Source organism: Phalacrocorax aristotelis, chromosome 3 (assembly GCF_949628215.1).
Source record: "Phalacrocorax aristotelis chromosome 3, bGulAri2.1, whole genome shotgun sequence".
Lineage (NCBI taxonomy): Eukaryota > Metazoa > Chordata > Aves > Suliformes > Phalacrocoracidae > Phalacrocorax > Phalacrocorax aristotelis.
This window is the reverse complement of record NC_134278.1, coordinates 128,614,483-128,640,221: the sequence shown is the minus strand read 5'-3', so window position 1 is coordinate 128,640,221 and position 25,739 is coordinate 128,614,483. Positions and strand designations below refer to the sequence as shown.

The following is a 25,739-nucleotide window of genomic DNA, read 5'->3' as shown; positions in this document are numbered from 1 at the left end:
ATCATCTTACACATTTTCATTAAGGCTGCAGTGGATCAGTACAGTTCCCCCTCACATTTTTAAGTCCTTCTTACACTGGTGTACTTGTTGCAACTGAAGAAATCAACAACCAAACCTCAAAACCAAAGCCTAGCATGCATGTCAGTATTTTAGCTTTCAGTAATATAATGGAAAAGATAATAGCTGCAATACAAGTGGACACACACAGTCAGCCAGACCCACACATTGGACCATATCCCAAATACTTATTTTCTATAGGGTTATAATTCTCCAAATGAGAAGCAGCAGCTGGGGCTCAGCTTAAACAATAAATAAGCCGATTCTGCCACCTACCGACTGTTTGATATGAACTCAGTGGAAAATCTGGTTAATTTTATATGTGAAAAAATGAAGCAAAATGCACCTCAAAGTATTCACAAATTCTGTCAGGATGATCAGAAGAAGGAAAACAAGCTATCCAGAATTGTTCGCAAAATTTCAACATTTTGTTCTGCTAGATCATTAACAAGATGAAAATCCTGCTCATTTCATGCATCACCTCATGTTTTTAAAGGTAGAACTGGGTGCAAAAGATTAGTTTGACTACATTAAAATATTTAGGCTTGAGAAAACACTTTTTTCATCACATGCAATATTTTTTGTTCAAATACCAAGTTCCTAACACCCTGTCATCATAAAACTCTCCCCTCCCAATGTTCCACAGGATTTTTTTTCCCTGACCTCAAGTAATTTCTGTATTATTTTTCAGGTAACAAGAGGCATTTTATTTTCTTTAGTTCAAGTTCCTCTGCAAAACAATGGGACAATCCATTGTAACACTTTCTTAACCCACTATCAGGAGCAATGATGCCCTTAAGTTTACTTCTAAATAAAGAATAACTTCTGTATTTGGATTTTGCTGGGTTTTCAGTCAAGATGTAAAAAGTCTAGCTCATGCTTATGCACATTAAAGGCTTCACAGACCGCTAGAATTTCTGAGGTACCTCAAGGGTGTGATAATTAATTTAGCCTTAAACGGAATTCCAATTAAAGTTTACAATTTATTGAATAGAGACAAGCAAGCAGCGCTGGATGCACAGGGGATCCTTCCACCTAGCGTGCATACCGTCATACAAAACTACAGGGTTTATATTCAGTTACTTAATAACAATTAGTAAGAACACACCTAAGTTTACACTCACTGGTCAGTGATAAGCATCCCACTTGCCGTTGGTCAGCCGTATTTAAATTAGCCACGCTTGCCATGTAGATTAGCACGCCTGCTCTTTACAGGTGTGGGGGGGCAAGTCTTTTTGGTCCTGAATTGGGTCGGTGGTCGCACTCTCCCCCTGCCAGAATTACCTTTCCCCCAGTTTCCATGCTTCAGCGCCTTCTGAGCCAAGAAGTCCCCTGTTATCACCACTGGCTGATTTGTGGCCTTCCCTTATCTTGGCACTCTCCTTTGTAGCAGGATGTTTCCACTGTTAATCCTTGAAGTTCTACTGAGTTGTATTCTTTTAGGAGGCTTCTTGTCAATGAAGCATTCATTGCTAATGCCCTCTTGTCTGGCCTAAGCATTACTTACTCTATTGTTAAAATTCTCAGGTGTTAGTTTCTACTCCTAACTAAAATTCTTTCTTAACAACTACCTTAACAAATCGCCCATCAAAATTCCAACCATTCGGAGAGGTAACAAGTCAATTGAACGGCCCTCGGTTACACAAGCACAAACAGAACGGTCAAATGTTAGAGGGTCACACTTCACTGTGTGGCCCTAGCATTGTTCCATATTGACATGAATCAGATGAACACATTTTACAATCCCTCGGTTTTTTATGGCATTGATTCATGTTTTTGTTTCCGATCGAGTCAATACTTGCTGAATTGGTATCAATTCTGGGTCTTCTTTTGTCTTTAATATCATCACGGAATGAGTTTTCTTTTCCCTTGTTTATGGATCAACAGGTATTGCAGTTATCTGCATTCCTTGTATAACCGAGTGTATTAGTCTAGTAAAACAGGGTATTAAACATGGAATTATTAACAGTCCTCCACATATCCCCAATGCAGCTATTCCAATTTTAGTAAGCCAATCAATTACCGCCATTAAGTCCCCCCCTAATCCTCCTAGATTGATTCCATCCCAAGTTTGAACTGGGACGTGTGCGATTTTAATTTCTTTTACAAGTTCATTTACAGCTCTTCCTTCATCATCTATTTCTAAACAACAGTTACTAAGGTTAATTTTTCCACAAACTCCTCCTTCTTGTGCTAGCAAATAATCCAAAGCTAAGCGGTTTTGATACAAAGCAGTTATCATTTTGGTGTTCTGTTTTGCAATTAATCCAAGTGCATCTCCAGTCTTATTTACAACTATTTCTACCACAGCCTGTAATCTAATTATTCTATTTAGCATATATATTGGGGTCCTATAGCCCCAGGATCCATCCTCTGCCCATGTAGCTGGATCATAATAAGCAATAATTCTCTCTGGAGACCATTCATTAGCTTTCCAATTTGTAAGCTCCACTTGTGACGCCTTTTTAACTCATCAGCCTCAACATACACTTGGACTCCCAGTCGCTCTCCCCGACTTATGGGTAACAGGAAAAAAACCAGTCTTATAGTTCCCAATACACAAGATCCTGTCCAATTCTTCGGCAAATATGCATAAGCAAGTTTGCCGCAAATCCAATACTGTCCTTCAGGAGTTGGCCAACCATTTGGTACAGTTGTTCCATTGGTCCAATTCTTAGATTGATCATTCATCTCCAGTGGGTTTCCCCACTTGTCCCAACTGTTCTGAGTTTCATTCCATAGGTAACCTCCCTCACACTCTAGATTACCTACTGGTCTTCCATTGTCTTTTAGATTCTGCCAGCAACTCCTTCCAATTATACTTGTCTGAAGCACCCATTGTTGTTTCCTATTACTCTTTCCCATTGTTTTCCAGACTTGGGGGTTACTTATATTGCTCTCCATAGCCTCCCATGGCCATTGTTCACCTTGGTTTGTTCCACCACAAACGTAACAATTGGTTACATTCAATGACTTAGCAATGTTTTCAGCAAGATTTACAAATAGATTTTTAGCAACTGTGGGAACTTCATATTTTACTCCTGTTTCTATTTCACAATAAAATGAGTTAAGTAACAGTTTATGCTGCACCGATTCTCTTGTCCTTTCTTTTATTTCAATACTAATAACTACACCTGGATCTTCTCCAAGTCCATATATCTTGAGTCCAATTTTGGTTATTTTTTTCTGTTTCCATATTTCCAAATTTATAAGGGTTAAATTTACTAGATTGCAGGTACGGGTTGTACAATTACTGCCTGTTTGCACCCTTGTGATTGAAGCTTGTGAATTCCCACATTGACTATTATATCCCCAGCCTGCAGTATCCCAACATACACAAGACCATCCCCTTCTTCCACACAGGTGTGCTGATTGATATCTCACTGTTTGACTAGGTACATAATCAGGATTTATTTGACACTGATGTCCACCTGGGCAAATGTATTTCGGTTGTTTACTATAGTACTGTCTCCACAACAAACTCCCGCAATTAGTATCTAGATCATCATCTATAACGTCACATACATCAAAAATTATCGACACCGATGTGCTCAAATTGGCTATAACCTTACTTGTTCCAATTAGTCTTCCTACTTCCGAATTTGTCTTCAGTTCTACCCAATATTGATAAGGGAGTTCTTTTGGATCATAGCATACAGTCCTGTTACCTTCTCTGCATAAAGCATACTGGGTCAGATTATGAACGCAGCTTCCTATTTCCTGGCCTTTACAGTCAGACAGTATGATATACCAAGGTTTGGGAACTTATCCGTCCCCTTCTAGTGGTTATTACACATTGACTGCAGTTGTTTGTCATAGCCAGGGTTAAGGAACTCACCCCAAGTAGGACTAGAAGAGGTCCGGTAAGGGCCATAGTGATTGACGGTCGCGGCCCAAAGGGGTTGCAGCCCTTGGCAGACCTTCTCAAACCATAGCACCAGCTCCCTATCCAGTCTTGACCTCTCCCTTAATTTTAAGGGGTGTCCTTTCTTGACTACCTAAATGTATTTAAGGATTGGCTTTTTCCAATTCATATACTATATCTCAAAAAAATCCAGTGTATACCATGGATAGCCTATTGCTATTCCCAGGAACCAATACTTAACTGATCCTTGTTATTGATAAGTTGTCTCCCCTAATGGGTATTCATTTAGGAGCTTCTCAGTTTACAAATTCTACAGGAGTAGTCACAATGAAATTCCCACAGCAACTTAGCTTATGTTCTTTGATGATGGCCTCTTCAGGTTCATCTGATAGTTAGCTTAGTTCCTCCGGGTTCAGATGTGACTCTCCACTCCTTCACTGGACCTTTCACTCGCAACACATGTCCACCCTTTTTCAGCAGTTCTCACATCCTTTTCTGTAGTTAATAAAACAAGGAAAGGTGCTTCCCAAAGGGGAGGTAAGGTTCTAATAAAAACATGGAAAGAAGGAAACCTATCTCCTGGTTCTAACTGATGAATTGCAAATCCTAAAGGTGGTGTCTGGGCCACCACCCCATCTCCCTTAACTCTTTTAATATTTTTCCAATGATAACTATGTATTTTTGGATACTATGATCTTCAATTACATTATTCCCCAAAGGCATCCCTCGGAAGTAGGGCATGCCATATAACATCTCATATGGTGATAATCCAGTCTCACTGTATGGTTTAGTTCTTCGATTTAACAGTGCCAATGGTAAGCATTTCGTCCAAGGCATTTGTGGCTCAATCATCAGTTTAGCCAATTGTTGTTTTATTGTTTGATTCATTCTTTCTACCTTCCCCAAACTTTGTGGGTGCCATGGAGTGTGGTATTCCCACTGAATGCCTAATGATTGACTTAATAGTTTTATTATTTTGGAAGTGAAGTGTGTGCCCTGGTCAGAATCAATGTACTGGATTATCCCATATCTAGGTATCAAATGTTCCAATAAAATTTTTACCACCATCTGTGCTGTAGCCCGTGCTACAGGGTAAGCTTCTACCCATTGTGTCAAATGATCTACTATTACCAATAAATATTCTATTCTCCCTACTTTAGGCAGTTCAGTAAAATCTACTTGTACTTTCTCAAAAGGTCTGTAAGCTGTTTTTCTCCCTCCTATTGCCACTTGTCAAAACACTTTATTTACCTTTTGATAAGTTAAGCATCCTTGTGTAATCTGCTTTGCTATTTCAAAAATCCCAGTGCAGCCAAATTGTTTAAGGAAATGATCACTTAACGCCTTTGTACCCCAGTGTGTTTGCGCATGCAAACGTTCCAATATTTGTCTGGCATAGGCTTTCGGCAGCATTTCTCGCCAGTCGGGCAATGTCCATTTTCCTTGTTCTAACTTAGCCCCTATTTTTTCCGATTTTATCTTTTCTTCAGGGGCAAACTTCTCTTTCTCCTCCTGTGTTTTTTCACTGATGTCCTCCTGTGTTTCTACTACATTAACTTTAGCGACCTGAGTCCTCAGGGCTGCTCCCTGGGCCTCTTTATCCGCTAGATTATTCCCTCGAGTTCTGTAATCTAATCCCTTTTGGTGTCCTCTCACATGTACCACTGCTATTTCCTTTGGTTCTCTTAATGCTTTTAAAATTTTTACTATTAATTCTTGATGTATTAAGATTTCTCCCTTATTAAACCTCTTCCTTCCCAAATTTTCCCAAAAGTATGGACCACCCCATACACGTATTTAGAATCCGTAAATATAGTCCCGCTTTTGCCTTTTATTAATTCCAGGGCCCTACAGAGGGCATACAGCTCACAAGCTTGAGCTGACCATGATGGACTCAGACGTCTTGACTCCACAAGTTCTAGGTCCTCATTAATTATTGCATATCCTGATTTTCTTTTCCCTTCCACCACTCAGGAGGAACCATCTATAAACAGCACCTCCCCATCTTCCAGCTCAGTATCCCTTAAATCTGGCCTCACCTTAGTCTGGGTCTCAATTACCTCTAAACAATTATGTTGTTAATTCCTCCTCTGATGGCTCTCCAAACAAAAATTGTGCTGGATTCTGGACAGAAGTCACCCTCAATTCTAAGTCGGGGAGTCTATTAGTATTGCTTCATACTTCAGGATGTTAGAGGGTCACACTTCACCGTGTGGCCCTAGCATTGTTCCATATTGACACGAATCAGATGTACACATTTTACAAGGGCTTCTAAGAACTGCACAACTTAGAAGCTTGATCCAGAAAATACCAGGGTTTTAAGTGAGTATTGTGCTTGGGGAGGGTAGTGAAAGGAAAGAGCTGCAGGTCAATGCAAACATCAGACATGGTCACCGATCCAGTCTGGAGCGGTTCTTGCCAACCCTGCTCTCAGGACCACTTTGCAATCTTGTTTCTTCAAGATTAGAGACTTTTACATTAGCCTCTAGAATAGTTTGGGGGACTGTTGGCAGCATGCGGTATTGTTTTTGCTGATGCAAACCAACAAAGATGGCTTTGGTCCATCCTAGTTTCAATCCCTTTAATAATCTCCTCTCATAGACACACACAACTTGTGGGTTGAAGGCCTGAGGTTTAAGCTAATATTTACTAGAAAGGGCTCAATGAAATCACATCATGGATATATTGTAGCAATAATTTAAGTTGCTAAACTTTAAGTTCCAAAAACTGTAGGCATCAGTTCTGGATATAAGATTGAACTATGTTAGTTATTTTAATGACAAAGACACCCTCTGATGCCTGCATAACCTATGAGCTGTCTTTCATATCAAAAATAGATAGGACCGCCTATCTTTCTGGCAGTGATTTTACTCCTAGAGCCCATGTAAGCCTAACTGTCTATGAGTTGTTGAGTAGGAGACCTAGCAGGAGTGACCTGTACTGGGTGAAATCCTGTGCCCCACGCTTCTACCAGCTCACCAGACACTGCATGCTGGAGATAGCAGCAACCATCTCCCCGATTTCCTTCTCCATAGGGAACACGCTGAGCAGTCAAGAAACAGATTCCTCGGTATCCTGCAGCCGCACACAATGCAGTACTTTAGACCGGGGCTAGAGACAAAGATCCCTTCTCACATGTCCCTGGTACTCTGCAGAACCTGGAGGACTTAAAACGGGGTGTTCTTGTGGCTTGTTTACACATAGCTTACCTAAAAGCTAGCCCTCAGAAGATGCAGTCTGAAAGGTTTACTCTCATCCTGTATCTCGCGTCTTCCCTCCACAGGCAACTCGGCACGTAATTCAACAGCACCAAAAGCAAGCGTGGAAGTTCACCAGTCGAAATGGTGACTTGTCTGTGCATGTGGGGAAAAAGCATATCAAGATTTCCAGCAAAAACTAGCGCTGGAATCTAGGGCCACAAATTCCATTCTTTTGAAGCAGCACCTACAATTTCTGGCTTAATCCCCAAGACACAGCTGACCTTTGTGGTTTAAGATTATTCCACTGCACTCAAATACAGACACCAACAACAAAATCCAGGATGAAATTGTCAAGGGAAGAAGAACAGTTCCACCAGATCTGCCTCTGACATGGATGCCCTCTGCAAGGGAAGGATTGACTCCCTTTATTGTCCTCTGTTGACTAAAATACACCAGACAGCGACTGCCCTGTGGGGCAGAACCTGGCTCTGAAGACACAAGGTGGTGTATGTCACGATGGGTTGAACAGTTTGGCAGAGATTAAACCCCCTTGCTTTCCAACCGACCTCAGATAACTCTGGGAGGTTGGGGGCGGCTGGGCTTAACTTCTGATTGACTCCAATGTTTCATCATGACCAGGTTTCTTTTATACTCTCGGAAATAGAATTACGACTCAAAACGGAGTCAAGTGCCAAGTCACTTTATCTGGCCACCAAAAAGTACGCGACCGAAAAGCGGAGAAAGAGAGAAAAGAAGCGAGAAAGGGAAGGCGAGAAAGAGCGCGAACGCGTTCCAATGCCTACCATCACGGATCTGCGGCGGTCAGTCCTTCCGTCCGTACGGTCGCGCGGTCCCTTCGTCCGGCCTACCCTCGACCCCCAACAGACAAAGGACGTTCCACAACACACCTCGTGACGGCCGCTGGTTTCCCCTTTTTATAGCGTTGCTCTCTTGCATAGTCAATGACTGGTTTCCCTACCCCGCCTCCCGCCCGGCGGCGGCGCGCATGCCCAGTACCGTCACTAGAGGGTGCTGGAAAGTTCTAGAGGGTCTGCCCCCCCCTCCGTCAGCCGGCGCATGCGCGGAGAGCACGTACTGCAGAGTCACCCGGGCTCCGGCGCTCCCGCCGGGCAGGGCTGATGGGCTGCCCCTGGGGCCGAGCCGGCCCGCTCGGTTGCCGCGGTGATTGAGCTTTGGTGGTGAAACTTGTCCTGCCAGCGATGTTGAGACAAGTTTCTAGTCCCTGACACCACCCCGTGGCTCCACATGGGTGACAGATACAGAGAGTGATGAGAGAAAAGATAGAAACAAAGGCAGAAAAGATTGTATCAACAACAAAGATTTTAGCTATAAAGGCCAAAACGTTGTAATGATATCAACTTTAAACAAGGCCAATGCCTAACTATAATAACAATTCAGTTTCCAACAATACAAAAAAACCCCACACCCAAACCCAGAAACAAAAAAACCCCCAAAACAAACAAAAAAAACCCAGGTTGGGGAGACAAGGAGTTTATGCAATTTGGACTGTGGATGACACAGGCTGACGTACAGCTCTAATTTGTTCAATTCCATCAGGTGACACGGTGGTTACAAACTGCGTATTTGCATCAGCACATTGCATTAACTGAATGAAACACGGGGTGACACATGGCAAAAACAGTGACGTTGCTGGACCACACAGTAGGTAAAATAAGATTTGTTTAATGCAAGGACCTCCTGGAAGCCAGGGGAGCGTATCAACATTCCAGCCTTCCTAGGTTTGGATGGTGTGGAATTATCACTGGAGGTGACTTAGAAATTAAACTTATGTTTTTAGGATAGGTGCAGCATGGAAGAAGCTGTCAGGGTGAAGTGCAGCTGCTATGTGAGGAATCCATTCCATGGTAGTTCCCTACTAACTTTGGATGTCGGCAATGCCAGGAGAACTTGGCGCACTGACTCCAAGAGGAGTCATCCGGAGGCTGGAGCGGTGTGGAGGCATCGTGGCCAGGCTCTGGGATAAACGGGAAGTCGCGGTACCATGGAGCTGGTACACTGCATATTTGCTACCCTGGGCCAGCAGTCCGCCATGCTTTTGACAAAATGCTGTCCTTTTGGTGAACTTCACTCATTGTAATATCATTATAATACCAAAACACACCTCCATCCCAAAAGTTACCTGCCTCTAAGGTGCGACCACCCCTCACTGGGCATGCGCTTTGAATCTCTTCTAGTCTATCCCATTGGCTTGGGGGTATTAGAGGGTGTGGAATACCCACTTGATTCCCTCTTCCTGTGCCCACTCCTATACTCTGGCAGCGGTAAAATGACTGCCATTGTCTGACTGAATAGATCTAGGCTGTGGGAGGGAGCTAAACCAAATTTTGAGGGCCCCCACTGTATTTTCCCCAGTTGCTTGAGGAAATGCTTCGGCTTGGACTCGGCCAGAAATTACTTCCGCACCTACTAGTACATATTGTTTCCCTTCCAACTTTCGGAAAGGCCCAATATAATTGATTTGCCCAACTTCCCAGAGGGTCTTTTTATCTCTCAAATGGAGTGGGGATTCTTCCATGCAGTGTCGCTCTAGCCAGGGTTGGCATTGTTCACAAGCTGAGATACAGGTCCTGCAAGATTCCCGAGTGACAGGCCAGCCTCTGGCACGTGCCTCCTTGTATAAATCATTAGACCCTGCGTGGCCACGTTTAACGTGTAACATGTAGCAGTTCATTTTTACTTTCTCGGGTCTTTACCTGATCCAATGCTGAGAGGGTGTCCTGAGGAATACAAGCTGACTTTCCTTTCCACCAGATGCCCAAGAACTTAACTTCACTGGTGGGGGTTTGCAGTTTTTCTTTTGGTATTTGGAGGCCTATTCCTTCCAGATGATTAATAATTCGGTCCTGCATAGTTTGTACCGAAGCTATGGTATGTCCCCCTATTAGTATGTCATCAGTATACTGGTAGACTTTACTTCTCCTTCTGATGGGATTATTGCCAGTTCCTGTGCTAGGACATGGTGGGCTAGGGTAGGCGAGTGTTTATATCCCTGAGGCAGGCTGGTGAATGTATATTGTCCTTCCCAAGTAAAAGCAAATTGGTCTCGATCACACTCCTCGAGTGGAACCATAAAGAACATGTCGTTCACATCAAGGGTTGCCAAGATAGGGTGGGCCTGTTCTTGAAAGGTTGCAATTAATTTGGCTATGTTGGGTACAGCCGCAGGCAGAGGACCAGTGTTTGCATTCAAAAGTCAATGGTCAGTCGCCATTTTCCATTAGGTTTGCGCACTGGCCACCCTGGTGAATTGTACGGGGAATGGGTAGACACTAAAGTTCCCTGTTGTTTGAGATCCTCAGTTACTGGGACTATCCCTTCTCTCGCCTCTAATGGCAACGGAGAAGGTTTCACGTTGGTAATCTTGGAGGGGGGAAGGGCAGGTGCCGTTTGCGATAGGTATACCTCGGCCCAAGGTGTCTCGGCTAATTGCCTGATCTGGGGGATGCCAAAAGACCACGAGTTCCCCTGGGTGTCATGCCACTGCCTTCCCTTTAATACATCTGTGCCTAAAAGGTTTGTCTGGAAAGGTCCTATGGCCACCATGGTATTGATGGGGGCGTCCTCTCCTGGTAACCATAATGTCACTGAACTCATAGGTGTTGCCTCTGGTTTTCCCAGAGCATTTAAGATAATTAGATTTCTAGACGGGATAGAGATCCCACACTGTTCTGCTTCAGTCTGCATCAATGCGGTGATTTGTGCCCCAGTATCAGTTAGAAAAATTACTGGTCTTTTCCTTGGTCCTACAGCTACTGTGATTAATAAGTCTCCCCCTTACATTCAAGGTGAGTTGTCCTAAAAACATCCTTCCTCCATCTCCTCCCCCACCTTCAGGGAACAGAGGTTCTAGCTTCCCACCTTTTCCCTAGTTGGCTCCCCCTCGATGTCAGTCAGGGGTGGAGCATCGGGAACCGCTCCGAGAGCAGCTTTCCTCCCTGGCCATTTCTGTACAAGCTTTTCCAATTTTTGGGTGGGGAGTCCATCCACCTTCTGAATTCCTAAATGCCATAACCCCTGTCGGCTTAGGGGTCTCTCTCTCCCCGAATAATTGCCCCGGAGTGGCTTGAAGTCTTGGTCCTTCCCTGTTGTCAGCTGCAGATTGTTTACTTGCTCAGTAGATTGTATGACGCTAGTTTCATTTTTTTGGAACACTCCACCAACAGGGCCATATCTTCCCCCCAAATTAATTAATTCCTGCACTACCTCCCCCCACGTCCACACTTTCCTTCCCGACTGCCAATGGTCGGGGGTTGTTATCCCTTCTAGAGCGGTCATAGTTCTTTCTCCTTCCAAGGTGTTTTGAATTTTCCCCTGTAACTGGACCCCAATGGGTTTCAGGGAGTCAGGGAGTCCCCGGATCAGGGGAATCTTCCTCTCTGGGTCCACAAGCATCATCATCAGGGAACTCTGGTTAGGCTTGAGCTCCCAATCATACATCATTTGGAGACAGGCTGCCTTCTGCACACTTTCCACTGACCGATCCACCAGACCTGTTATGGCAAGGGGATCTCCCCTCTCCAAAGGCTTCAGCCCCCCAGCCCAATATGTGGCCCTCTAGGTTAATGACCATGGGGCTCGGCGATTACCTGTAGTTAGGAACACACCCAGAACCCAATAGCCTTCTGCTTCTTTCTCCGACAACAAAATTCCATCCCCCCCAACAGGGACACTCTCCACACATATTCTGTCTCCGATTCCCTTGGAGTTCTTGCAAAGTAGTTCTTCAACTTTGCTAGTTCAGTTGTGGTAAATGGGGCTTTTTTGGTGAGAACTTGAGGACGGTCATCGTTATTGTCCTCATACAAACGCTCTGTTTTAACCGGTGGATACATGTGAGGGAGGCTTTCTACAGTTTCCCTTGCCTTCTGCAAGTCTCCCTGAGGGTAAACTTGTCGTATCCCTTCCTCCCAAAGCTTCATCTCTACCTCCGCCAGCGTATCCGCTTCCCTCAAGAGTTGACGCCTCAATTCTTCCTTTAGTATGGAATTTTGACTTCTCTCCTCCTCCAACAATTGCTTATTTTCCTTCAGTTGTTCCTGCAGTGACCTTATGACCATCTTCAGTGAGTCTATTACGCATCGGCTTGACAAAGCCTCTATTTCTTATCTTCCACCGCTGCTGCCAGACTTGCTCCCGATACTGCACAAATTATAGCTTTTCCTTTCCCTGATCTAACCTTCGCTTCTTTCTGCAGCACCCTTATCCTGTCTACTACACTCTGCGGTTGAAACCGATGGTTTTCGCCCAATCTTGTCCCTGGGGTGAGGAACAAAATCAGTGTGCCTCCAGAAGATCATATAGCTTATTCATCCCTTCCACCAGCAAAGAGACATAATCGTGGGCATCCACTGCCTTTCTAGTCCCTTACAATGTATAAATATAATCGGGACTAGTTTTGTATCACAGAAGTTCAGGCATCCAGGGTACACTATACTGTCCACAAGCAGATCTTGATATGACATCCTCAAGTACCCCGTCACATACGTGGCCTTGAATGCATCATTCTAACTTTATAGTCTTATGAATTCAACAGATCTGGATAAGCTAGTTTCAGGACACCTAGCCTGTTTCTGTCTATTTTATTTTATTTTATTTTATTTTATTTTATTTTACTATCAGGTCTTCAGCACACAACTTCGATACATTGTCATTTTCTCCTCCTCTAACTCACCTTTATCTCAAAAAGAAAACATAAGAGTTTATAAATATTAACACAGTAGTAGTGAAGAAGACAAGCCTGTATCATCTCAGGCCAGCGGAGGGGATTACTCTGACAATACCATTCATGTTCTCATCGCACACAGAATGGAGAGATGGTGACATCTATTTAGCCCGCTTCATTGGAAAGGCTGCGTGCTGTCAGCTAACACTGCCAGCTCCTGGGGGGGATCCAGGCAACCTGTAGCTGGCACTGGATCAACTGGGATTTTCAACCCTGAGCCTAGACAATGAGAAGGGGTGAAAGAGGAGGCTACAGCAATGGGACACAGAGGTTGCAAGACGTAGTTTACAACAGCTGTTTTGGGAGTAGGCTATGGTGCTTCAGTCAGTCTCAAGCACAGCAGCCTTCTGGAATGGAGTGGAGAATGACAGCAGTAACTACTGAGTCTGTCATCTGTGTTACTTTAATGTGTCGTGTGATCTCAAGGAAGGCTAAAATGCAAACCAGGGATGTTGATCTTGATATAAGATACATTGACATGAGTATTTCTCCTATGACATGATTTGTAAAGTTCTGAAACAGCCTTAAGTGGTGTAAAAAGCAAGCAGCAGAATTTAATCTGAAAAGAACATGGCAAGCAATGAGTGTGCACTAAGATTCTAGAAAGGGGGAAGCCACAAAGTCAGCCAAAAGAGAAAACTTCCTTTTTAATTACAGACCTAAACATAACAGTGCACATACATTATTACATTGATTTTTTTGGTAACTGTTTCTAATTTGCTAACCAAAATTTTAAACTTGCCTTTTCAAGCATGAATTTATTTTCTTTTTCAAATTGATGCCATGTGAAGTGTGAGTTCAGGCAGCTCTAGCAAACACAATGCACATTTTTCAGTATCAATATTGACAGGTCAGTCATCAACTGGCAGAGTCTGATTGTCTCCATACTGCTAAACACTTGTGGTCTCCAAACAAGGCTGGATGCTTGAAAATGACTGTTGGGTATGTTCCATGGCTCATATCCACCACCAGCTGTCTGGGAATTGCTTGTTACCTTGACCCAGAGCCGAGACAGAGACTATTCTGGGATTTCAAGTACAGATAATCTGCCCAAGACACTCCCTGGCACTGTTTAATTAGCTACAATAGGCTGTGTCCCCAGAATTCCGAAATCCACAAGCAGTACTACTTTTCTGAAACTTTCTGAGGTCCCCGCTGTCAAGCAAAAGATTAGGAATCCCAGGAATAGGTGTTTATTTTGTACCAGTCTCGCAGGATCAGTTTGGAGACAGGCAGGTGCATCTCCTGGTGGTTGTTATCCTCTGTCCTTCTCCTAGGTGGCACGAAGTGGAGGCACCAACCAGCACTCCAAGGATCTCCGTTTTGTCACAGCATGTCCCTGCCTTTTAAGAGCTACGGTATTCAAACAGTGACATTGCTCCCATGTGACTATTTTTCACAGGAAGAGTACTCATCATCATAAACTTGATTGGAAATTGGCAATGCCTACAAAAAAATCATATGAATCGGAGAAAACTGACTGCAAAAGTCTTCTCAAGTATTAACCAAAGAACACGAAGGTGAAGCATCCCTTCTTTTAGAAATAAGAATCATTACATCGTCATAACAGAATTATGAGACATTTCCTATAATGAATATTTGTGTGCATAAGGAGTAGCAGCATTCCAGCCAAGCTGTCCATGTCAATGGATTTGAGGCCAAAGCGTATTCTCAGTCACCTCATAAGCAATAGTCTTGTGAAAGCTGCATGGTACACAAACTATCAACAGTAACATAAAAGGCTGGTTGACTACATGGCTGGCTGGGGCAGATGGCTCAGCAGAGATCACATGAAAATGAGATTGCATTATGTGTCAACGTGGTCTATATATTGCTCCAAAGGCATATATGGATAAGGAGCCAAAACCTCAAGTGCTTCCTAGAAGCGAATCCAAACTGCTCAACTCATAATCTAACAACCGCAGACTGATGTCATCACAACAACATCTGTTCCTGAAAAAGTTTCCAGGTCCTACTGGATCAGAAATGGTTGGTATCAGACGTACTTAGCTACTTCTTTTTAAAAGTTGGGCTGAAATAAAGGGATAAAGAAATGAAGAAAAACAGGAAAGACATTCACGGAATATTTTTACCTTCAGGGGAGGTTTTGCCTGAGTTTGGTAACAGAGTTTCCTTTAGTTTGAAAGAATTATTCAGCCAAACCTGATGAGAAGAGAGTTTATAATGTTGGCATTTGCACAGGAATTTTGCATAGTATTTAGCCGTCAGACAACTGTTTTCTCATCTGGTTTACATTTGGGGTATGCGGAGGGAGACATACAGCCTCTGCTGTGGTGTTTTATTGTAAAATCTTCCTCAGTTGCTATATTTAGAAGCAACTTCCATTATTTTGATGTAAGTACCTTCTAGTATGCACTGTTACCAAGAGAGAAAGTTCAAGCTGGGGAACATCTGAGGGCTGCTTCACCTATGTATTGAACATAGGGAACCAGCTCTGGCATTAGACAGAAAAGCATGGGTTGTACGGTGAGCCCCTTAAAAACACATGCTGTTTTGTGTTGCTGCTATGAAACGCCTAAAATAGGAGTCCTCTGACAGTGAACAGCTTGCAGCATCAAACGAGGCTTTTGGGGTGACTAAAGAGATAAAAAGCTGTTGCTCAACTAAATTCCCTCAGTATTTTTCAACCAGGAACAATTTTTGTACCTGTCTAGTTAACTCGCCGATGTCTGGAATAAAATTCTGGAGTATGAATGTCATGGGGTAACCAAAATGTTTTGCTTAATTCGTATTGTCTTCCTACACTTCATAACCACCTTAGGGTAGTAAATGAGCACATATGCCACGTCTCTCTTCACCCCTACCTGGTGTAACACAACACATATCTTGATATGACACTCTGGTTTTGTATTTTAAGACTTATAAAAGGAAATTATCAAACCTAGCTGTAACGTATCACTTGAATGTAAATTTGTCGTGAAATGCCCCCAGTCAATTTTCTGAAACGTTGCCCAGCTGTGTGAAACACGCTCAACTGTCCGAACTGGGATTTCTCATCTTTTCTCTATGTACGAGTAAGACCTTCCAGCAGAGGGTGCCAGGAACCCACGTTAGTGGCCTCAGCGCGTACTCCGTGGACATTCAGGTTCGTCAGCAGGGCTCCTTGGTGTACAAACCTTAGCATGAATATTGCTTCAAGGTTATGAAGCCAACTCTTGAGAAAAATGAACAGTATTAAAAAAAATCACAAACTAAAAGAACAAAAAGCTATCGAAGTTAAAGACAATCCTCTGAAATAGGCAGGGTGAATTAGACAAGCAGGACTGAGCCTCTGTATATGACATATTACTATGAGACCTGTGACCAAGAAGCTGATTTTAGACCATTCAACGTGTATTTTGGCTATTTTGGCTGTTTGAATATTTTCCAAATTAATATAGAAGCATTATTTTCCTCATTTTTTTCTTTAATTATTATTTCTACTTCAGTTCCAGGGCTTGATACATTTTTTTCAGTTCCTCTAGTGTAAAACTGAAACAATTCCATTCAACTTAACAAAGCTGCAACTGATGTGTCCCAGACTGAGACCAGATTTGGGGCCTGACTGCCAAATCTGTACACTGAAGATTGCTGACTATCTTCTTTTTCTAATTAAAGAATGTTAAAATGAACAGATTAGGCACATAGAGCGAGAAGTGAAACTAAGCATGAACTACTCGTAAGTGTGACTGCCCTCAAGCTTGTTAGATCAAGCCCTCCCCCTACACTTTCTTCTTTTCTGTGAGGTCGATGAAATGCTTTAACAAGACTTTTGTCTCCTGTAGCCTCCTTTCCTCTTCCAACCTCTCTGCCAACGTCTGATGAAAGGTACGTCTTTTCAGCCTATGCAGAGAAACTAAATATCTCCACAGACACAGTGAAGATATGTTTTCCCCATCAGCAGGTACGTACACTAGCTTGCCAAGGCGAGACCGAGTGCATGAAAGCTCCACAACTTTGTGAGATACAAGGCAACCTTATGCAGCCTCCTTTGCCACGGGGTACTTCTGTCCTGAACTCCCAGGCTGAGGCCGATACTTTACTTACCAAGGAATTCAAACATTAAGAAAACATTTTTTTCACCATTATTCATCCAACCAAAGAGACTGAACCATTGTTCAAATGCATCACCCAAATTGTGGTCTTCCCTCAGACTTCACACGATAAATTAAAAAAAGGCATATAATTGCAAAATTTCCTTATTTCAGCTCATCCACCAGTGTGCTGGATACAGACACCCTTCCTGCTCCAGCTGTGCTGGCTGAAGACGTCGTTACTCACCCAATGTCAGCTGCACAGCATCACCCGAGATCACTACGCCTGCGGATCTGCCAATCAAGTGTCAAGCGTGATGACTCTGCTCTACTTCAGTCCAAATAAGCCAACTGGCAGAGACACTGTATTGAAATAGCTTCAGCAGTTCTGGCTTATTTTGACTGGAAAAAGCTAGGGAACACCTAAGAATCATTTTGTTTGAACCGCAGAAGAAGTAGCTGGGGTCCTGATGAGCAGTTAAAGGTGGTCTGACAGTGAAACTTCACAGCAGAGTCTAGAGAAGGACATGAGCCGGGAGAGACAGCGCCTGCGAAGCCCATTGGACAAATACAGTGTTAATCTGGGGGATTAAAAAAGAAGTCTCTTTTTAGAAAAAAAACCAAGTCCAGCATTTGTTAGTCCTACATTTAATGGAGGGGTCAGGGAAAATTAGTCTTTACTCTTGCGCTGAATTTTCAGAGTTCAGAGTAGATGCTTTCTCATTGTGCCCTTTTCTGAACTCATAGTACAGGCAAAAGAGTCAGGTTTCCTCTTTCTCAGGAGCAGCCAAGGAGGAGTTTCCAAAGACCTAACAAAATTTAAGTCACTTGGCCACCATATATCAGTTCAAAAGGCCAAGAAAAATAAGTCTTTTTCAGTCGAAAAGAATAATTTCAGTGTTTGGATTAAGCAGGGAGTAGACTTTCTCAAGTCTGAGCAAAAACGTCTCTAAGAAAATTAGTTGTCATAAACAAGTCAATATCAGATGTTTCATGAATAGTTTAATTTAGGACTTATAATAGATTTAAACAGATTCATTAATAGAGTTAGTCGTGAGTTTCTGCTTCTTATTCGTTCCGAAAATAAATAACATTGATTTTTTAAAAAACTGTTTCCCTCCTGAATACTGAAATGTTCAGTTTGTGTTCATGGATCACTTTAGTCACTCATCTGATTACAGGGGGAAAAAAAACCAAAACCAGGAAAAAACCCCACCCCAAACCCCAAAAAAACAAACCACCAAAAAAACTCCCACCAAGATAAAACTTATGTGTCAAATTAAGATTATCTTTGTGTCTATTAACCCAGTCTGGAACTGTAAACAATACTGCGGTCAAATGACTATTAAAAGTCATTATTGTAGGACACCACTGGAATGATTGTTCCTGTGCTCTGCAAGACAAATTCTGTATCTAAAAATGTCCATCACAGAAGCATGATGTGATTTTCGGGCATCTGTGATGTTATTTCTTATTTGAATATTTGTGTATACTTCATCCTGCATGTAATATTACCCAGATAATCTAAAAATATTGTCATATGTTACTCTGTCCTAATATACCTTTCAAATAACAATACGACAATTTTTGCAACGAAAATTAAGCAAGCACTAAAAGTACTTAGGGCTTTAATCGTGTCCACTCAGTCTTGTATTTTTATGCCGTTTTACACAGGATTTTCTTTTCATAGTGGGCTATATCGTTACTTTGGCACATGGAACAAAAACAATCAAAACTTTTCTTCAGCCTTTGAAGCTTATGCTTTCCCCCTTACTAAGCATTTCCACAAAGAACGTGAACACAAGCTTAGGCTTAGTGGACCTGAAATCTGAACTCTTCCAGGGCATAAAATACGCTGGACTTTCAGGAAATACTATAATGCATGGTAGGAATGCCCTGCAAACATTGTGGGCATGACTTCACCCCTTCGAGGACATGGCATATTTGGCTTCTATCAGTAGGCTGCAAGGCTGCACGTGGGTCAAAATCCGAGCTGCTCTGTCCCTGCTGTCCTATAACCTCATTCGTTTCTATGTGCATGTGATCATATAAACAGAAGTTAACAAAAATTTTTGGCTGAGTCTTTAGACCAGCCAAGAGATGAAAAATGGGACTGTAAGAGGAGTAGATTGATTAGAGAATTGGGAGAAAAGATCCTTCTTCGGTTCCCACCCACTGGAGCACATTTTCCAAGTGATGCTGAGCAGAAGCCTGAGGGGAGCAGAGGGAGAGACTTTACCAAGCTGAGCAGGGCTGTTGGCTGATGTCATGAGCCAAGCCCACAGCTTGCTGTAGCTAAAAGACACTCCCAACCTTCTTCGCCCTGGCCATAGCTCCTGGCCGCTTGCCTCATGTTGGTCCTTGGCACCCTTTCACCCCAGAGTGAACTGGTGCAGGGAGAAACACCGGTTTTCTGCTTCAGCAGAAAACTAATCCCTCCCACGGGTAAATAAATACTGTCCTTTCTACTAGTGTAGGAAGGGCCAGACAAGTGCAGGTGCGTGCAAAAGGAGGCCAGGCGTCAGATGACAGGGAAGGGTTGGTAGGACCGGCGTGCTTATGAGTGAGTGGGTGGGTTGGCATAGCTATGTCTCCCAATGGCACCTGGAGAGGTGGAAGAGGAGCAACAGAATTAAGACTGTGACACTTATTTTTCTACAGACACTACGGAATAAATCCTGATCCTGTCCCTTCTAAATCCTATGACTTCCATCGTAAAACCTTTATAAGAGCTCAGCTTGTTTCTCGGGAAGAGCTGCACTTTTAAGTCTTGAGACTTTGGAACGTATAAGCGACTTTCACGGTAAGGGAGGCAGATCAGAGTACTGGCTTCTATAGCCCCCTGCCCCTGGTCTCAGGAGGTAGTTTTTCATTTCAAGAGTCTTTCAGTGTTTCAAATAAACACACATTTAACAGCAAATTAGGGCAACCTTAGTGAGTCCTTAAGGGCTGAGGAAAGGCAGTTCCCACAACTTCAAATTCATGGCTGAACTAGAGTCTAATTAAAGCTCTATGAACCTTTCCAGAATCAGTTCAAACTGAGTTCATGAACGTTTTTGAATCAGAACTAATATTAATATTTTGCAGGTAGTGAAATTAAAACTAGATCTGGATAGTAGGTCATCATATTATTCCTTAGTGAAATCTTGATGCAAAAGGGAATTTACAGGGTCAGAGTGTCAAAGCGATCTGTGTCATTTCGGTTTGACAGAGATGGAAAACAACTTGAGGCCAGAATAGAGCACATGTGAGTGAAAATGATATTATTTTTTTCTTTTTATTGATGCTGAAATCCAGAATCCCCGGTGAGCAAAAGCTTTGTGAGTTTGATGATTAAATAGGAGCTCAAGTCCTTTGTGGAAAAAAGTTTTAATGAAAAAGGAGAAGGATACGGGCTGAGCACTAACTCAGAATGGTCTAGAAAAATGTAATGGCTAGAGAGGTTTCTCGTGCACAGTATTTAGCAAACTTTTGAGACACTGACCTTCAGAGCTGTTGAAGACGAATCACAGAAAGGCTTTAAAGTGAGAAGGGTGTTATGAAATCTTTACTGAGGTCGCTACCTGAAACAATCTGAATGATATAGTAACATTTCTTTCTCACTCAGCTGTGGTCTCTTTGAGTTCCCTCTCTTCTTTATGGGAAAAAAAGCTGAATTTATAGCCAAACCTGATTTCAAGGAGCTTGTGAAATATTACAGCATTAAAATTCATAGCGTGCTGATGAGGAACTATGACAGATCTCACACTGCAGAAGAAAAAGGGAAGTTGAGAGGAAAAGAAAGGGACCATGTCAAATTCCATAAGACAATTTTGAGAAAAGCCAGAGAAGATCCATGTGTGAAGTCAGAATTTTTCCATGGGTACTGAGAGCTGGGCGCAGAGCTCGGGGTGCTGGCTCTTGCAAATCTCACTCTCAGGCTCCATGCTATCCCCATGAAACACGAAGGGACTGCTTGCCACCTAGTTCAGGGCTTTGGGTTTTTTTGCTAGATGAGTAGACACCAGAAAAGTTAATTATTAAAATTCCCTGGTTTTTCTTTCCGCCACCTCCCCTCTTCCTCCTGCAACAGCCCCAGGAAATGCTTTTCTCTGCATCTGAGACATTTTTGCATATTTGTGCAGAGAAGAATAATGTCAAGAAGCTGTTTCAAGCATCCGTGCCCAACACGAATGTTTTCTTAACTTTTAGCTACTTGCCAAGTTGTTTCCATTCTAATTTTCAGCCCTATGTCCTCTAAGAGACCTCTCAGATTGGACTTTAGTCTCAACTTAACACTTTTTGTTTCATATTGACCTTCCGGGGTGCCTTCATAGCAAATGATAGGAGACTACGTGGCTCCTTCTCAAAAGAGTGTTCAACGAGGAGTATAAATGATCGTCAATGTTTACTTAAGGCAAAACAGCAAACTGTGGGAAACTCGGGTTTGCTCACAGAAACCTGCTATATCTTCATCATTCTATTTCATTTGTTCAATTTTTTTTTGGCAAATACTTTAGAAAGATGTGATTAATGATCAGCATATGCTAGTAATTGATGAAAAATAATTAAATGCCACAAGACTTATGCTTCCCTTAAAACCTTAAAAATGCAAATACACTGCATTTTGGACCAAGAAGAACAAAACATCTTGGAAGATAAATTCCATCATTATTGATACAATAGATTGTTCCTAGAGACATCCGATGAGGAATGTACTATATAAGCTTACATTTGATAGTGAGTTGATTTGGCTGGCGCAGCCCCACCTCAAGTACTGTGTGCGGTTTTGGGCGCCTCAATATAAGGACATCAGACTATTAGGGTGTGTCCGGGGGAGGGCGACCAAGATGGTGAAAGGTCTCAAGGGCAAGTCTTACAAGAAGAGGCTGAAGTCACTTCTTTTGTTCACCTTGGAGAAGAGAAGGCTGGCAGGCGGCCTCATTGCAGTCTACACCTCCGCGAGGTGGGGCAGCAGAGCAGGAGGTGCTGATCTCCTCTCTCTGGTGTCCAGCGACGAGACATGAGGAAATGGAATGAAGCTGCATCAGGGGAAGGTCAGACTGGACATTAGGAAAAGGTTCTTCACTGAGAGGGTGGCCGGTTGCTGTAAGAGGCTCCCCAGGGAAGCAGTCACGGCACCAAGCCTGTCAGAGTTCAAGGAGCATCTGAACAGTGCTTATATGGTTTAGTTTTAGGTAGTCCTGTGACGAGCAGGCAGTTGTTCTTGATGATCCTTATGTGTCCCTTCCAATCTGAGAAATTCTATGATTCTAATTAACACCTTAATTTAGTACCTCAGTTGTATACAAACTTTTTTTTATCCACAACTTTCCTCTGATATTTTATAAATAAGGCAATTCCCTTCTTGTTTAAAATTTGACAAGAAGGGAGGAAAGAAGGAAAACCTGACAATTTATATTAGAAATTTCTTTAAAGAGGGAGAATACCTCTTTTTTCCAAGTGTTTTTTCCAGTTTTTAATCTGCTGCTGACTTGATTAAGGATACTACTTCCTTGAGAAACAAATATAAAGGGGGAAAAAAAAGTGTCTTTCCACAGCATTTTTTTTCCCTCTGGTGTTCAGGACAACACAGCTGCACCTAGTCCTTTCATAAAGCCAGCTGTAAGGCTACAGCATACTGCAATCAAAAGATGTAACTTAAAGGGCTGTTCCCTTGTTTTTAACTGACATTCATTTTCCCTCAAATTCTACTATCCTGTTTTATTCAAAAAGTGCCAACACCGACACCCAAGATGTTGAGTCATGATCCTATATGCCTGTTGCTGCATGCCTTATTTCCTGTGAGCTGTTGAATGAAACCTCTGTACCTATGAATGACTCTTGACATAAAGTCCTTTGGGTTTTTTGTGGATCGCTTTGTTTGTTTGTTTGTTCTGTTTAGTTTTGTTTTTTCCTTAAAGTGCATAGAGGAACAGATCAAGTTATTCACCAGCCAGAAGTAGCATAGCAAGGGAGGGTTACCTCTGCGCTTTTGAGAAACCTGTCTTTGGTTGTGTTTAGGTTTTAAAGTGTCAGCCAACAGTGGAAAAAATCAAAGTCACACCACAATAATTCATCAGTTTACTATTCTGGGATGGTTTTCATTGTTTTTTTTTCAACTCCTGCCTTGTACAATGAGTTTGCAGATTATTCATATTTTATGCTGATTTTTGAGTTTAATTAGATACCTTTGGAATCGTCCATCTGCCAAGTATTTAATAAACCATGTGGAAAAGCAATCAATATCTCTTATTCTGAGATCATTGCCCTTCTGCTGTTTCTAATCCTTATAATTACTTTGACAGTCCAACTCCGTCTAACAAAATAAATTTATGATGACACCCTATTAGATATACCAAAAAGCACAGACTGAGTGAAAAAATTAATGATCTACAACAGGGATTACTACACAACAAATATTCATATTACAGATTGTATTTTCTGCTATGGCAGGAGACACCAACAAGGCAAAGATGTAGGTTTAAAGCTCTGAAGACTATCATGAGGTCTGTCTTTCCACAATTTCAACCTTTACATTCAAGCGTGGTCATTGCATTCAAACGTTGTAGATGGAGACGCTGGGACCAAGGCTTCTCTTTAGAAGCATTAGGTTATAATGCATTGGTAGTTACCTTGACTGCATTTTAAATTGTTCAGCTATTAAAATCTGATCTAAATTGATTCAGAGACAATTTTTATAAATGATATTAAATTCTGTATTTGTAAATGGTAGACAATGACTTTAATAAGAGCTTCTCATTTTTAGTAGTAAAAATGACCAGTGCTCTGAGTTCCACTACAGATTAATTACTTTTCAGAGGCAGACCAATTTAAAAATACTTCAAGAAGATGTAGAAGTCTTATTTTTCTTCTCAGTGCCTTTTCATTTAATCTCACTTTAGTCTTTAAATAGGAACTATATGACCAGTTCCTGACACTAATATTACCCAATGAGTAATAAGTTTACCTGTGAGTAGCGACTCATAGGCTATTTGTCACACTGTGAAATTAAGCATTCTTTCCAAAGAGCTTCCAGTTTAAGAAAATGAGGCCTGAATATTCAATAGAAAAAACTTCCTTTTGGATTTCATTATCTGCTATACAGGAGATTCAACACCATATACTGTAATAATATCCTCCCAGTCTCAGCCAAAACTGTTAAAGAATCATAGAATCATATAATCATTAAGGTTGGAAAAGACTTCTAGGATCATCAAGTCCAACCATCAGCCCAACAGCACCAGGTCTCCTAATCCATGCCCTGAAGTGTTGCATCTACGCAGTTTTTGGACACCTCCAGGGATGGTGACTCCCCCACCTCTCTGGGCAGCCTGTGCCAGGGCCTGACTGCTCTTGCAGTGAAGAAATTTTTCCTAATCTCCAATCTAAACCTCCTCTGATGCAGCTTGAGGCCATTCCTCTTGTCCTATTGCTTGTTCACAGAAGGAGATCAGGTTGGTCAGGAATGGTCAGGTTGGTCAGAAATGTTTCCTGATACACAAAAATGCTGAGACGTGATTTTAAGATACTCCAGTTCCTTTAATCTTTCTCTAAATACACTAAATTATCTAAAAGGTTGTTTTGGAAGTGAGTGACTAAACAGTTTATTATGACAACTCGGTTGGCTTAAATCTTCCTTTAAATGCAGATTTGCGTGCCCAAAGTTGTTTTTCTACAGTAGTATTAAAATCCTTTTCTGGCTGGCTTAAATTGATTCAGGAATAATTTAAATATGAAGACGAAGGAAGAAGTAGAAAAGGCGAAGTAGACCTTCTGCTATTTTGCCAAAACTTGCAGGCTACATTGTATATCCTTCCATATATCACCTTACTCATTATTTTAGTAGGACAGTTTTGCTGAATAAGGTATTCTTTACTATGCATGGGTAAATGTATCATGAATTAGAAAATCTAAATATTTTACTATTCAGTCTTACTGTTAGGGCAGCTTTATCCTATAAATCCTTTTAATTTCACAGCTTTAAAACTGAGTTCTCTAAAAAATTATATCTTCTACCAATATTTCTCTCTTACATAAAAAAGAGAGGATAAAAGTATTTTGGACGAAATAGCGAAAATAAAAGAAATTTCTGAAATAAAATGTTTTCCTCTGTGATACATTTATATAGTCTGGGCTAAATCAGTCTAGGTCCAAAGTTCTCTGAAATATATTGAGTTATTTTAATTGGTATCCTTGGGCTTTGGACTGGGAACTGTGAAAGCCTGGAATGGAATAGTTAAAGACTGCCTAAAGTAGAACTGAAATAGGTCTCCTTTCTATCCTGTTTGAGGAATCACAAACATCTTAATACGTGTGATCTTTATTGGCTTATAATGCACTTTTTGAGCATACAAGCACTGCAGGTTCATTGTTTTTGGCAATATGGACAAACAATACATTGTACAAGAGTGAATTAGTAGTTTCAGTCAAGATCCATTTCAAAACGAAGCAGCCAGTAGAGGTTGCTCCAAGCCATTTCAAAATGCAAGGAATGATCAGTTTCACTAAGGATTTAAAAAACAGATGCGAGGTTCTAAGCAAATACAGTAAGGTAGGTGTGACTTAGTTTGTTCAGACAGCAATTAAAAAAAAAAGCAAAAACCAGCAAACTGTTCCGCACACAGACAGAAATATATGTAAAAGAGAGAAGCTAGATCCCCTCGCACTGATCTTAAAGTTCCCATTTGCTGCAGTGGCTTTGCCATTACTCAGACTGGTTGCCATTCTCCTGCTGTGGGTAAAGGATCATCCAATTCACATTTCATAAGCAAAGTCATGGAATAGATACATCGGCAGCTTAAAAATGAGGTTTTCTGGCAGAAATCAGTGTGTTTTTT

The 25,739-nt window shown here is 41.9% G+C and overlaps 1 pseudogene; it reads right to left on the bottom strand.

Annotated features, from left to right (window-relative positions):
• Positions 1-11,010: 11,010 nt before the first annotated feature.
• Positions 11,011-12,987, bottom strand: LOC142055687 (uncharacterized; annotated as a pseudogene).
• Positions 12,988-25,739: the final 12,752 nt, after the last annotated feature.